This window comes from Lolium rigidum, chromosome 4, assembly GCF_022539505.1.
Source record: "Lolium rigidum isolate FL_2022 chromosome 4, APGP_CSIRO_Lrig_0.1, whole genome shotgun sequence".
NCBI classification, from domain to species: domain Eukaryota; kingdom Viridiplantae; phylum Streptophyta; class Magnoliopsida; order Poales; family Poaceae; genus Lolium; species Lolium rigidum.
In genome coordinates this window covers 171,897,307-171,912,813 of record NC_061511.1, presented here as the reverse complement: position 1 = coordinate 171,912,813, position 15,507 = coordinate 171,897,307, and the positions used below count along the sequence as shown (strand labels likewise).

At 40.9% G+C, this 15,507-nt stretch overlaps 2 long non-coding RNA genes across 2 annotated transcripts; both read left to right on the top strand.

The window, feature by feature from the left end:
* Positions 1–1,703: 1,703 nt before the first annotated feature.
* LOC124708304 lies at positions 1,704–2,813 on the top strand. The gene is made up of 3 exons (XR_007005083.1): positions 1,704–1,795; positions 2,365–2,497; positions 2,682–2,813. It is a non-coding gene; the product is annotated as an uncharacterized LOC124708304 (long non-coding RNA).
* A 2,829-nt stretch (positions 2,814–5,642) lies between these two features.
* Positions 5,643–6,135, top strand: LOC124706982. Its single transcript, XR_007004646.1, has 2 exons — positions 5,643–5,885; positions 5,997–6,135. It is a non-coding gene; the product is annotated as an uncharacterized LOC124706982 (long non-coding RNA).
* The last annotated feature ends 9,372 nt before the right edge of the window (positions 6,136–15,507 follow it).

Below are 15,507 nucleotides of genomic sequence, written 5' to 3'. Positions count from 1 at the left end.
ATTGGGGATCAAAAATGCGGCGTAATATTATTTAGAGGACTAAATATAGGAAGTTAAGGTATGGAAGGCGTTTTGTCCTCTAAATTTTAGGGAATCAGTTAAAGATGCTCTTATGCCTATGTGTTATGTTCTCTGGAAACTGTACATGTATTTCAGTTAACTGTCTATTTTCTCATGTGTTTTAACCTGGTCTCAAAATATCACTGAACTGGGCTTTACATTGGCTAGATTCGTTGATTTGTGTTGAGAGAAGAGAGGAACGCAGGTTCCAGGCGGGAAGGAGAGCAGCGGCCGTGTGATCTGGGACGAACGGCATCAGGCAACACGTTCCTCACTTGGCTCGCCCTCCCCACTCTCTTCCTCACTTGGCTCGTTCTCCCCCTTCCCGTACCTTTCTCCCGAGTGTCCTCACCGCCGGCGAAATGGAAGGTCACGCCCTGCCTCCCTGCTCCAGGCATCTACTCTGCCACCTACCCGCCGCCGGCCTCGGCGAATTCGCATCCCCGCCGCTGCAGCTCCGCCGCCGGCGTGAGAACCGTGTCCACCCCTGGTTCCCCTCCGTCGACACCACGGTCGGCCCATCCCTTGCCCCGTCGCCGCTCTCTGCAGGCCTGAAGTCCTAGACCTCGTCTCCACCGACCTCACGCGCGTTGGAGGAATCAACAGGGCCAGCTTCCTCCTCCCGGTTCCCTAGGGGCAAGTGGTTCCCTAGAGGACGCCCCGATCCGGTGGGTTGACCATGTGGCGAGCTTCCCCGAGCCCCAACTACGGCATGCTCGGTCGACTCCCCTCTCACGGCTGGTAATCCCCCTTGTCTGAACCGTGATGTCTTCCTTGCTGGATCTCATCGTCGGAGGAAATTGCAGGTGGTGGTTCTGTGAGGGGATTCATTCATGATGACGATGGCGACACATGTGGTATCCAAGAAGCCCGACCTTGACTTGGTGATGCTGCTCCGTGATGACCTTGTCCCTGGCTTCATCAACCATCAGAATGTCAACGGGTGGGCATAACCTCTGCAGATCTGCCTATCTCCATGTGGGTTTCAATTTATAGCTAGTTCTGGAAAGTTATACTTCTGATCCATATGACATAGTCACCATGTTCTTGGTTGGACAAATTTAATTTGCCAAGTAGCAAATACTTATATGTTATGTTGCATCAAATTCTGCTCTGCACCCATTCCTAAAGTTCAGATCTGCATAACCGTAGAAAATTAGTTTGATGGGCATGGTTGTCGTTGTATAGCACGAATGTTCATATGTCCCACACTTTCCTTACCCCACGTATGTTCCTTTGCCATTTGCTAAACTATAATATATATGAAAAAAAGTCTGCAATGCTGAACTCGTTCCTGCACTTGAACTGTTTAAATAGGTATATGGTATTGCTGAATTCATGAAATCTAATGAAATTGAATGATCCAAGGGTATCATGACATGTTTCTAAATGCTAATTAGCAACTGTGTTGCTCAAGAGACTCAGTCTCGGTGTTTTGTATAGGACATGACTAACATTGCTTTTATCATGGCGCAGGTTAATACTTCGTCGAGACGTGCCAAAAGTTTGTCGTCGTAGCTATCAGGATGAAGTTCAGAGTTGTTTGCCGGGCGTCCTAAGCTCACACTAAAAGATGGGATTCTATACAGTATATGTTTTAGTGTGTGTTTTCTTGAGCCTTGACTTGATTCAGATTTGTGAACAGGAAGTTTATCAATCAGTGTAAGGCTATGATGGGCGCCAATTTCCTCTATAAGGAGGTGGCTTCAAGGACAGACTCTTCTTCACTCTGAAGGTAATAATTTATTGTTGCCGTGTAATTTTAGTCGCTTTATATGCTATAACATTTCTTATATTTCATATAATGCCCGCTTTTTAGTTTCATTTAACACACTTCGGGGCATTACCACATAGGGTTTAATATCATCATTTATCTTGTTGTATTCATGGGAATAGAGAGCATTATCCTAAAAACCGGATGTTCCTTTTATGTCCAGAGCTATGGTGTTTGGAACTTCCTAAAAGCCTCGAGAAAAAGAAACTAAGATAGAAATGAGCTACTGAAACAACAGGCTTTCAATACATGCTCAAGAAAGGATTATAATCATGTAGCCTTCTGTGTCAAACATACAAAAGGGGCTTAGTAGTTGCACTGCACTATTCTGCTAAAAACGCTAAATTTTCTGAATAGGCATAGTGTGTCTCTCTTCGATAAATTCTTCTTGTAATAAGCTGACTTCCATTTAGAGTATTTTTCTGAAATTTATCCTTACTCCAGTAGTGGTAGGTAGCCTGATGCCATGCTATTCTACTATAACTTGTTCCGGAGATAATGCTGATGTTGCCTTGGTGTGGACATTGCAGGAATAACATAGGTGTTGGTGGAAGGCACTTCAGTTGTAGGAGGCGGGATTGCACTCTAAGTCGTACAAAATGGCTAGTAATAAAGTTCAAAAAGGTCGACGCCTCTGCTTAGATGCTAGAGGGGCCTATACTGGTGAGTTTCCATATTTTAGCTTTATTTTAATGTTGTTTGCCTTCCTTAACTGTTGAGCCCCATGATGAACATTGGATATTTAAACCTGATTTGATAGTTTAGTTTGGCCGTGGGGATCCAACTGTATACCCGGATGTTTGGTACCATAATGGAATTTGTTACTGAGATATAATTCTTGCTGTAGGATTATAATGTTCCAAAGTAGAGACATTAAAAAAGAGACAATTATCATGGCAAAATGGAATTCTGGACCAGCACCACATCAAAGTGTGAAGGCAATACTGGACACACAATCTAGAGTAACACAAGTGAGCAACAAAGCTAGCAGGTACGCCCTCTGTCCCTCTCGGTGTAATTCAAGATGTGCATGCACACGTTTTTTGGCATTGTGAAAAATGCATTGTTTAACCTCATCCAAAGGCAATAAATGCATTGTTTAACCTGTCCAAAGGCAATACTGCGCCATCGAGCAAAGGTATTATTTCACATCCTGTTTCATGATTTGTACTACCTGTTTTATGAATGACATATCAGCTGTTTATTTGTGTAAGCACGAATATGCAAGCAAGTTGGTATCAAACTAAATACCAATGTATATTATTTTCGGAAACAAGTTAGTGTGACATGTGATCAAATTTGGTGGTGTTATAAGCCTACCGCAGCAGCATTTGGAGCGTAAAATTAATTGCCACTGGACCATTTAAGGTAGGCATCTGGATTATAGGGTTTTCAAGTAGTGACTATTTTTATGCTATTATACCTTTATGTAACATCTAACGGAACACTGTACTATTTTTTTCTCATGCGTCTATGGGCGCTTGAGTCGGAACTATATATCTTGTTCTTTCAGTCAAAATACATCTTACACAGAGAAAGTATTTGCACATCTTATACTTCTTCAAGTTGTAATTACATTTTTTGTGATTAACCATGACTGATCTGAATGCTCACCTTGCCGCTTCTCGAGCATAATTATAATTTGTGAGCATCGTGCATTTGTTTATATGCTAAGTTCTAGAATTGGCAGACTAATGTCCGGCTTGCCATACATCCGCACAAAGGCCATAGCATCCATGTAGCGACGCCTCTTGTCACGTGGACCACCGATAAATGTTCCAGACAACACTACATGCCTCTTGTCACTCTGTTATCATTTTCCTCAATCTCTTCCATTCGAATATAAGTTGACCTCATCTATGAAAGGTAGTCATAGAGTTAAAAAATAAAAAAGATAGTCAGGAATTTGATGACTGGCTTGTATTGCAGACATATATGCAGATAACAATAAACTGAACAAATGATAAGACCGATGTCAACATGGAAGAGAAGTGAAACATCAAACGGCCTACTGGTTTACGCCTTAGTGATAGCTGCAGTTGTATCACTATTTTTAATCTATCCGAACAATCTTTGCCTTAGACATATTGTTCTACTACTGTATTTACCATTGCCTTCTATATGTATATATGCTACTCGTAGTAATGGTAAGGTAGTTTAATTTCTACTGTTTTCGTGTCTAAATATATTTCTTCTCTAATCTTAAGTTTGACCCTAGTTAAGATCCAACAATACAATACAGTACACATGCAACAGTATAGTACAGCTAATCAGGCATCTAAATTTTTTTTTTGAAAACATCAGGCATCTAAATTTATGTTCTTAAAATGTAGAACCCACGCAAATCAATTGGCAACATCCGCTGGTGCGTATTAAAATGATGCTAAAACTCAGATCCAAAATGTCACCTAAGTTAAAGTACTGATTTGGACCATGAAAGCAAGTAAATGGGGCTAGCATGTTTGTTACTTGGTACACATTAGACTACAACAGCACAGTTGGATGGAGAGAGGGTGATGGTGCATCAATTTGTATTAGAGGTGTGATTACATACCTTGAACTCGCCAGAATTTTCTGCAGATCCAACTTGTGACCTCCCTTGAAATTTTGTTTGAAAACTGGGCAGGTTGAAATCTGGATACACGAGATCTCTCGCCCCAGCCATGCTTGAGGTACCTTTTATATGGCTGCTTCCTTATCGCAATTATGGGAAATGCTTTAATTACCATTACCATAGCGTGATACATAGGGGATTATGGGTAATGTTTTAATTACCATAGCATGATGAATGGGTCGAGTTAATTTCAGCCTGCCGAGATACTATTTAGGGCGAGTTGATTTTCTCATTGAATTGATGAACGTAATATAAGGGTTTATTAATTGTGATGATTTGATGAACGAAATTTAGGTGTTTATTATTTGAGATGATTTATTAAAAATACAGGGGTAGGGATATCGTCAATTCATGAATATTATTGTTGAACAAATTTAACTCTCCAGTGATATATGACATTTTATTGAAATCTGTTCATGAATATTATTATAAGACAGTTTTTTCTCTACCATCAAATGTTGAAATAGTGAACAGAGGCGGTATTTTCACTTTCAAAGCATATTATAATAGTGAACAGAGGCGGTATTTTCGTTTTCAAACTGTGATTAAGTCGATATTCCAGACCGAGAATTCGTGATTCGCAGATGTGGTTCTTCTATCGATTGGTTCGCTAGGAGAAAGACCGAATCATACTTGAAGAGAAAAATAAAGAAGCTTAAGGTACTCGATCCCATGTGCTTGATCCAAAGTGCAAAAATAAAGGAGAAAGACCGAATCATACATAATGACTGAATATTGTGCTAGCTATTGGAACACTAACATTATATCACCTCCTCCGTTGTCTTTGATTCGACCGGAAATAAGTTTCGCAGTTGTACATATGCAACTCTTCCACGTGAGTAAAATGTGATTCTAAGAGCTGCAGTATACTTACAGATTTTTGAACATGACTGCAGTGAGCCTGGGACTCGCCTCAGTGCCATCACCCTTTTAGAGGTGTGGCGACTAACAAGATATTGACTCAGCATGGTGGTAGAGGTAGATTGAAGATGAAGATGGATGAACTCGAAAACAATGAGCCTCGTAAGATGGATAAACTCTAACATTAACCTGGAGGTGTATTTTATATGATTGGGAGCGTGAAAATGGGATCGTGATTGGGAGCGTGAGACTGGATCCTGATTGGGAGCGTGAGACTGGTAAGTTTTGAGTCATATTGTTGCCTTCTCAGAAAAGGAGCTATCTATGGTAAGATGATAAATTCGTCATTATTTTGCCTTCCCAGAATTTGAGCCTAGTCTACGGTAAGATGATAATTAGTCATTATGTTGCCTTCCCAAAGTATAGAGCTTTATTTTTAGGAGATTTCGAGAATTTGAGACATGTCGAATTTGATATAGGTGGTGCTGTCGATGGATTGGCCAGAAATCACCAAATATAGAGCTTTCTTTTTAGGAGGAAACCAGATTTTATGCCTTTTGTCAGGTTTATATTTAGGTCAGATGGATTTTATGCCTTTTTGTTTACACGCTGGATATCCTGCTTTCAAAGCACTATTGATCGTTGTTCCTTATATGTCCACTATTCTGCAGGTTTCCTATTCTATAGGTTTCCAGTTCTATAGGTTTCCTATTTTTGTTTACACGCTGGACATTTAGGTAAGATGGTTATGATGGCAATAAACAAAATGCCTCTGATTGTAAGATGGTTATATGGTAAGATGATTATGTCTCCGATTTTTTTTGTCTGTCCGGTATGCTAACGCACGGGAATGGTTCGGTAGGATTAGGATGTAGCGATGCGGCCCATTATGGCTCATTCGGGATTAACGATAGGATTAGCGATGGTTGACGAAAGATGATGGCAGAAAACGGAGGAAGTTCCTCCTTTTTATATAGTAGAGATTACCTTCGTCCATAGAAATATTTCACAATATCAAAATTAAATTAAATTTTTAGTTAAATATTTAGATGAAAACTAATAGTTGACGTTATACACCGGAGAACATGTCTGTACACAAAACGTAGGAGCGCCGAAGTATATGCCATATTATGGTCCTCGGATTTATATCAATATGTTACAAAAAAACATACATGATATTTTAGTTGATAAAGTCAAATCTATTTGAAAATTGGATAATCGTGACACAAACTTAAATATAGAACTAAAAACAATCTAATCACGATTGGACAGATGCATATGATTGCATTATGTCTTTAGGGAAACCAAGTAAAATCACTACATCTAAAAGAAAAAAGTAAAATCACTACATAAGCATCATAATACATAACTCTCTTTTGACAATTTTTTTTATTTATATGTATACTAATCCGTCCAATGCATAATAAGTGTTGGGTCGTTAATTAGAGACCATGATTTTTTGACACTTATTTTGGATAGCAGGGAGTATTAATGTTATATACTCCCTCCGTTTCACACGAAAATTGTCTGACATTTGTCAATATTTAGATATATCTACACTTTATATTAGTATGTAGATACATTAAAATTTAGATAAATCTAAGACAAATTTAATAAGACCGAGCGAGTATATAAAATAGCTAGGTCGTGCAGTTGCACGGATCGAAGACTAGTATATTAAACGAGGGTAAACACAAGTGCAATCAGTGGAAGCCAGTAGAAAATGTGGTTGGGCAGTGGGCGAGCGACGAGGCTCCTACAACCCAACCCAATCGCATCAGGGCATTGCCACATCAACCACAATGAACTGAATTGAAAGCAGGAAACGGCGATCTCACATTGCAGGCTGCATGGATATTCCTTCTAGAGGCAGCCTTGGTGGCGAAAGCGAAACCCTAGGTGGCCAAAGATACCTTTTTGCCACTGTCCGACCCATCCACTCTTCGTGCAGCTCAAGAAAGAATAAATTTTGAAGATCTTGGAGAAAAGGATTTGGTTTAGTGGTTTGGGCAATCTCATATCGTGAGAATCTGGAGACTAGCGCCAGGCATATATGTGGTCGACATCATCAGCGCTGGCGGGGGCGAGGGCGATGGCACGCTCTCTGTGTACACCCGCAGCATGCCGCATTCACCTCTGCAGAACTCGTGGACAAATGATGCAACCGGCCACGAATATATTTCCTGCCAAATCAAGTCAGAAACTTGTGAGTTCGATATCATTTCAATAAGTACAAATGCATGAGGAAATTTGATAGCCAGCACACATAACATACATATAATATCAAAAGCATCGTGATTAATTTTTTTCTTCTCGAAAGGGGGGTATCCCCGGCCTCTGCATCGGTTGATGCACACAACCTTTTATTAAAAAAACGAATATTCAAGAGTTACAAATCACGGATTAACAAAGGTCGATACGAAAATCAACCATCTGAAAATAATAAACATGCTAAGTAATCTAAGCATCGTGATTAATTACATATATATACTTAGGGGAAAATAAATAAAAAAACATCACATGTGCATTCAGTGGCACCCTACTATAAAATAAGAGTAAGAGATGATCAAAATGACAAACCATGTTGCACAATTTATGATTACTATAAACTTGCAGACTTTCTTACATGCCTAGATTAAATTCAAACCACCGAGTTGAGCTGTTAGCCTGTTATACACAAACAGAAGGTAGAATATCTTTATATGAAACTCATCCCCGTCCATACTATACCTGGTTGCCTCCAATTACTTGTGTTTTAAGTTTCAACATGATTTAACCACATCATCTAATTGTCTGTCCACATATGGAACAAATTATGGACCATAGGAAATAAAGAGTTCCTTTACGAATAAAAAATAAGAGCTTGCACTAGTCAATTGGTTAATGGACCATTTGCCTTCTCTGCTACGTCCTCTGTTACATTCATCTTATTTCCACAGGAAACTGAACGGATATAAAACACAAGGAAAATCAAGAAACTATCTGAAGGCAATTTAGTGCATTAGATAGGATCTTTCATCACTCGTGGCAACCAAAACAATCCAGCAGTGTAATGGAATAGTAACACCAATATAAATAAAATGTATGTCAGGCCGTCATCACACCACCACAAGAAAATAGTACACCTAATATTTTTTTATTGATCACTCTCAACTTACCTCTCCGGCTGAAATAATAGTCACATGAGGAGTAAAGCCTGTTATAACAGAGCCAAGAAACCACTTTCCTAAAAAAACAAGATAAAATAAAACCTCACATGAGAAAGAGAAGAAAATGGCTGTAGTACAAATGTCTACTTTCTCCTTTTTTGAAGGAAAAGGCGGATGCAAACTGGTTGCTAAACATAATTGAGTCAACATGCAACCTGAGTAATTAGGTGGATTCAAGATATAGAAGATGACCTTAGGGAGTATAGTTATTCCTTTCAGTTTGAACATCTTAACGGTTAAAAATAACATTTGTGATAAAAAAAAAGCATAACATTTCAGAGAAAGGTCAACACATGTAGTGTATAGCAGGAGACCACATTCAAATAATGAGGATAATTGTATTTGGCATTAACAGCATATCTTCCAACTGACAATAGAAAAAGTTGAGTAACAACCAACTAACCATGGGTAGGTAGTGTGTGCTGGGGAGCAATATAGGAAAAGCATAAAGTAGAAAAACAATACAAACATGGTTTTCGTATTTTATCTACATACTAGATATAAGCCAAATTGTTTCCATATCTATGAGTAAAATCTATCATGAAAAATGATAGCATTGTTTGCATCATACAATTGCGAAGTTTCAACCAGCTACCAGATATACATGCCAAAAATATCTAGGAAATACATTTTTCTCAATTCCATGAAGTGGTTTCCTACATGGATACATAGCATTAACGTAAATACTTCGACACTCAACATACTAATTAGCATCAAGAGCACAACATAATAGATAAGCCCCGATTTCTGTTTTCAATTAATACATGGAATGCTCTTGTGGCATTATCAGAAAGTTGACCTACGGAAGATTAGAAGTTTCCCTTTTTTTTTCTAAGTTGTATAACCATAATTTAAATGATAGATGTAATCTGTTGTTATCTAGTTCCTTAGCCAAGGGACCACATTAGCAAGAAGTGGCCATATTAAGCAGATTAGCAGATCATTTCAAACATTATATTTGTATGATACAAATGAGCAAGAACGAAATGAACTAATAAGCCTTTACGTTATGGCTAGAGGTATTCTAAGTACCAAAGTCCCATGGAAGATAATCATCTCATAATTGAATATGAAACGTGAGAAAAATTGAACTCATTGCTTCCATCCAAGTAGAGCACAAACCATACTAATCAATTATCGTACCATTTATTGTATTGACCACATCTGTTCTGAAAAGTTACTCAAATAGTAATATGACTATATGAGGCGCGAGTACAGAATAGATTTATTACCAATCTGTAGTAAAGAGGTACCTGATGAATTAGAACTAAATCTTGCAGCAATTGGCTTCTTTTAATTAGATTCTAGGATGAATGAGACTACACAACTTAACAGGAATGAGATTCAGTTGGAAAGTTAGAACTAATGAAATGTATTGAGCACCTTCATTTACCCTGAACAGCATTGTAATTTCCTATATTTAACCTTTTGAGTATTATTTGGTCGACACATAGTCCATAAGCTGATGATAAAGATCATGCATGGTAAAGAAATGATAGAGTACCTTCTAAAGGTTCTTTAAACAACATAAACTCGAAATTTGATAAGAGCACAGTGTCATTAAGTAACATTAGAAAGCAAACTCATACAAGCAGAGCGTGATCAATTTGAGAAGTTCCAGAAAGTACAAACCCACACAATAAAGAAGGATTTGTTAGAAGAAGTTGCAATAGCCTACATGAAGTTTGAATTATTTAAAGGAAGATAACCATGACTAAGTTAAAAAAAATTGAGTCCAGTCACTCATAACCATAATAGAAACTCATCATTTACTAAAAATTTGCAGGACCTAAGGTAAATAAATTACCACAGCTATACATCCGTATTTACAGAGAAATGTACTTTCGTATATTCCTACACATTGTATAAGAATCTTTATAAATATATTACCATATATTTCTATACATTGTATCTAATAAATTTTAATAGTATAACTCATCAGCGTATGCACAGAGATATGTCTATTGTGGAATGACTATGGTATGGCGAAGCATAGCTGGACTGCCACTTTTTTATGACCTGCTTTTAGCTTATTGCTACCACAGCTAGGTCATCCAGTGGCGTACCTTAGTGCAAGTCGGGGGGGGGGTGCCCCCCAGCTTTGCATCAAACTCTAAAGGGAATTATTTTGGAGCACCTACAATGGAAATTTCCTGAACTTTTGCCCCCCCCCCCACCCAAATACTTGTACTTTGTTTGTTGCCCCCCAAATATTATGGTATGGAATTATTTGGATGAGAAGAGATTTAATTACCTTTGAATGATATGACAACCGAGACAGATGTGCTCGAAGAAACGGTGAAAAGCCCAATAAGTATGATGTTAAGTGGGTAATTGTTCTTCCATTTCAACATTACGCATAGGACTGATCAAATTAATATATAATCAATATTTGCATAATCAGACATATGCAATGTTTTGAATTGAAAACAGGGTTTATTACCAACGGGCGGGGTTAGGATGATCACAATGTATAATGTCCATGACAATTGACAAGGTGGTATGGCTGGCAAAGAAAGTGATGACACACTGGAACTTGAAGAAGATCGTTGTTATCACCGTCGAGATCATGCACTGGAATGCGAATATCTTGTACATACCTCTTATAAATCCCTACCTGATGTCGCTTCTATCTTCGGCAATAAATTTGGGCCTTGGTGCCAAGCTTAAGAGGCACACCATGGGGATTTTGACCTCGGCCATTGGCGGCGAGGCGTGGGCTGGCCGCCGCCTATCACCAAGTCTCTCCCCACCGTAGAACTATGTCATTGTCAAAGGAGAATTGTTATTGCGAACATGTGGCATTGTCATCACCTTGATGAGAGCAGCCCTGACTATGGCTCAGAGAATCGGGCACCATTGATGTCGAAGTAGCCAGCGGCGACGGGTGTTTGCACCTTATTCGCTTCAGCCCAAGCCTACCGATGATGGGCCTTGCTTCGCTCTGTCATTACCCTTCTTATTGAATTTGGATCCCTATATAACCGCGTTCAGCAAGCTCGATGTCGGATGAGCGGCTATCGTCAATTTCGCTGGAGAAGGTGGATGTACGGTGAGGGATGACTCCACCTTGGGGGAGAGACTTGATCTGTTCCCTCCCTCCACATCTAGTCCATTAACCAACACCCCACGTTGTTTCAGTTCCAGCGAGTTTTGCACTGTTCGAGGAAGGAAAAAAGAAGGCGATAGAGAGGGAGGCACGTGGAGGCGACAGTGGCGGTGATCGCTCGAGCAGAATATGTAGTGACTGTTCGAGGACGGGATACGACATCGAGGCAACACATAAGGTTACGCTGAATGTGTCGGTGATGGATCTCAGCTGCCACCACGAAGGGGAACTACTGCCTTGTTTCGGTAAGCCTGTCCACACGTCGAATCATCCGCTGGCGTTTTTATTTTTTGCAACAAAAGAAACCACTTCAGGACTATTTGTAGAGTAGAAACGACGCTTATTAGTTCGGTAGATGATTGATGGAGAAATAAAGTTAAGATTACGGATTTGAGGAACTGGGGAGTTTTTGGAGCCTAGAATATCTATAAATAACAAATGGGGGTCGCTAAATAACCTGGAGGGAGATTAACCAATTGTAACAGATAGATGCGAGAGGGGCTATGTGCAAATTTCCAGGGCAGCTGCTCTTATCAATGTAGGACCCACGTCCACATGTCGTCCACATCAGCACAATTTCAACGACAAACCTAGTTTAGAATTAAATAAAACCCACTTGACAAATGCGTGAGTAAAATTCTCCAAACTGCAAGTACAAGGACTAAATCAAGCCACACACAAGTATAAAGACTGATAGTGTATTTAACTCTAAAATAAATATGTATGTCTACCGGAACAAGCAAATCCTGCCTTTTGTACTCCATCCCAGCATCAAGGAGGCTACTCTTTGGGTCATCACGCGTTCTAAGCGATTGAGCGAAATTATGCTGAAATAGCAGGATTTTGTAATGTTTTTTTCTTCATGAATCTTCGTATAAAACTTCTTAATTAATAGATAGGGCAAAAAATATACCTCCATCTTTAGAAATATATATTCAGGCGGCATGTGAGATTCTGCAAAATGTTGGGGTCAATTTTTTTTTCTAGGTACGGTTGCTGCTTAATTCGTGGAGAAGCTCAGGATCAGCCGATCAGAATATGGTAAGGAATTCGCTGCGCTGCAAGATTGCAATGTTTCCAATAAACAGTTAGGTGTGCAATTATCGCTCAGACCACTTACAGAGCTGAGTGGCGAGAGATGCTTAACAAGCTGGCCATCTCTTTTGTTCTAGCCTGGCAAAGGGGACTAATCGCTTTTGCTGTTTTGCAATGGCTCGTGCTTGTCAAAACAGTAATTTCTGCGAAGCCAATACATCACTTCCTGGTGGCTGACGCCCTGACTTGGCTGTTTGATGAGCTAAAGAAATGGAGGAAGCACTAGGGGAAACCAGGACTTTGCAATGCAACGATTTGCACGGTAAAGATCCCTATATGCACGGCAAAGCTTTTGCCGTGCGTCGCCGCACGGCAAAGCACGGCAGTGTCATCGACGGCAACGAATTCTTTGTCATGCGCCTCGCCAATGTTGCACGGCAAAGGCTTTGCCGTGCGTCCCAGTCGCTGCAGTGCGCCCAGAACTTTGCCGTGCATGCTGCCTTTGTCATGCGCCAAACATCTTTACCGTGTGCGCTTAATTTGCCATGCGCAGCTCGCGTTGCCGTGCGCACATGCTTTGTCGTGTGCATGCCCTGTGCCGTGTTCCGGGCTTTGCCGTGTGCCCTACCCCCAGTGCACACGGCAAAGACACCTCCAACAGGCCCACTGCCTCTGCCAGGAGCACAGGCTGACGACACGTGTGGCGAATGTCCTTTGTCGTGTGCATACACACGGCAAAGACACCTCTATTTTTCAGTTTTTGTTGTTTTTCATTATTCCATGCATACAATTCAATATATATGATATATATCCATAACCAGAATATATGTAGCACTTCAATAACATATAACAAGTGCATATAGTAGAACAACGACATATAAAGTGCATAGAGTCCATACAAGTGCATATAGAGTCCATACAAGTCCATTACAACATAGAATCCATATGGTTCATAGAATCCAACGACGACAAGAGCATAGTCCAAAGGGCCTTGTCCACCATCTCATGCCATCAACCTTCCCCTCCTCCATTGCTTCCCATGGCACCTTCCCATTGCTTTGTCCTTCTCCTACAAGGTGAAATGGAAAAGCATGACATGAGATGCATTTTCAACAAGTATTAGCATGGCATGGCAACATTTTCAAGTCTAATGGCATGAAAAGAAAAGTCATGATGTTGGTACGATTTCTACAAGTCTAATGGCATGGCTACATTTTCAACAAGTGATGGCTAAAATTTGCATATTGACACGGAATTAAACATGGTGGCATGGAATGGCTAAATTTTCAAGTTGAAAGTTTACAAGTGGCATGACATGACTAAAAATAAAGTTTGGGCACAAGTGTAATGACATTCTGCAACCTAGAAGCGTGTTGGGCACAAGTGTAGGAGAACTCACCTGAGATCAGGTTCCAGATGATGTTCGTGTTGTTGACGGTGAAAGGTGTCACGGGGCTCTGAGTGGGCGGTGCCTGGATGAACGACATGTTCGGCATCATCTGCTGCTGCATGTTCGGCATCATCTGCGGTGACGTCTGCATCTGATGTCATGATTAGTCAATAAGACAAAAGAAAATAAGATGGAGATATGGAGTTAACCACTTACCCACGGGAATGCGAAAGGAGGAGTAGAAAGCTGTTGAATCCCCGGTGGAGAAGATAGAGCGGCTTGGCTCATCATCCAGCTCATCGTCTGCTGCTGCTGCATCTGCTGCATCATCTGCAGCAGCTGCTGCTGGTAGTCCCTAAGCTGCTGCTCCAGCTGCGCCTGCCGCTCCTGGGCCTGTTGTTCCCTTGCTGCCATCTCCACCTACGTTATGTTGCCGCGGTGTCATTAACATTTCAATGGAAAGCATGTAAAGAAACGTAGAGAACCGAGGAAGAACATACCCATAACCACTCGACAGCTAGATCCGAAACCCGTGGCCGGGCCTCTACCTGAGGCTGGCTGCTCTGACGACCACGACAGATCTAGCGGAGAGTTGGAACAGTCGTTGGGTCCACGCACCCATCACCAAGCCATAGGCGGCCATGCTTCATGCCTTCCCCCGCAATCACCACAACCTCAACGTCAAAGTTCTCGGCCTCTGACTGGGAGGTCTCGCCGTGCTTCTCCTTGTACTTCGAGACATACGCCGTACACTGGGTCTCGGCTTGCTCATTGACCCACATGGACCCCGTCTCAGGATGCGGTGTGCGCCTGGTCTTCATATTTTGAATCAAGCTAAATACGTTCGGCTTCGCTCCTGTCCTGACTTCCTACAAAAGAGAACATATAATTAAGTGAAGTGGGACACCCTTGCGGAGTTAACAATATATAACGTGAATTCAAAGAATTAAGGAACCATTTGCTCACCTCGGCCTGCATGTGAAGAGAGAGGGGGATGCTTCCTTGGATATGCAATCCACCTCGCATCTCTGCTCGCTTCTGCTTGCCCTCCTCGTGCTTCTTGAGGTACTGGGAGCATGTCCACCACATGACCATCGCCAGAAAGCACGCGTTGTCGTTGCCGACGTACTGAGGAGGGTTATACATACACAAGACAAACCCATTATGGTAAATAAACTACATGTCGATAAAGAAATCAATAATACATAAATGCAAATACCTGCAGGTACTGTCACGGTACCATGAACGTGTCCTGAGCGTCCTCCTTAGACATCCAAACTTTGCGGTCGGCGTGCCAGTTGCGGACGCACTGAACACGTGCCTCGTAGTGCATGCCAGTCACCCTCGTCCTGCATATCTTGTGTATGATATTATCGCACGCAAGTTCCTTACCCTCAACCCTCATGAAGTATTTCTGCAACCATGCACATAGGTAAAATAAGGGGCATTAGTGCA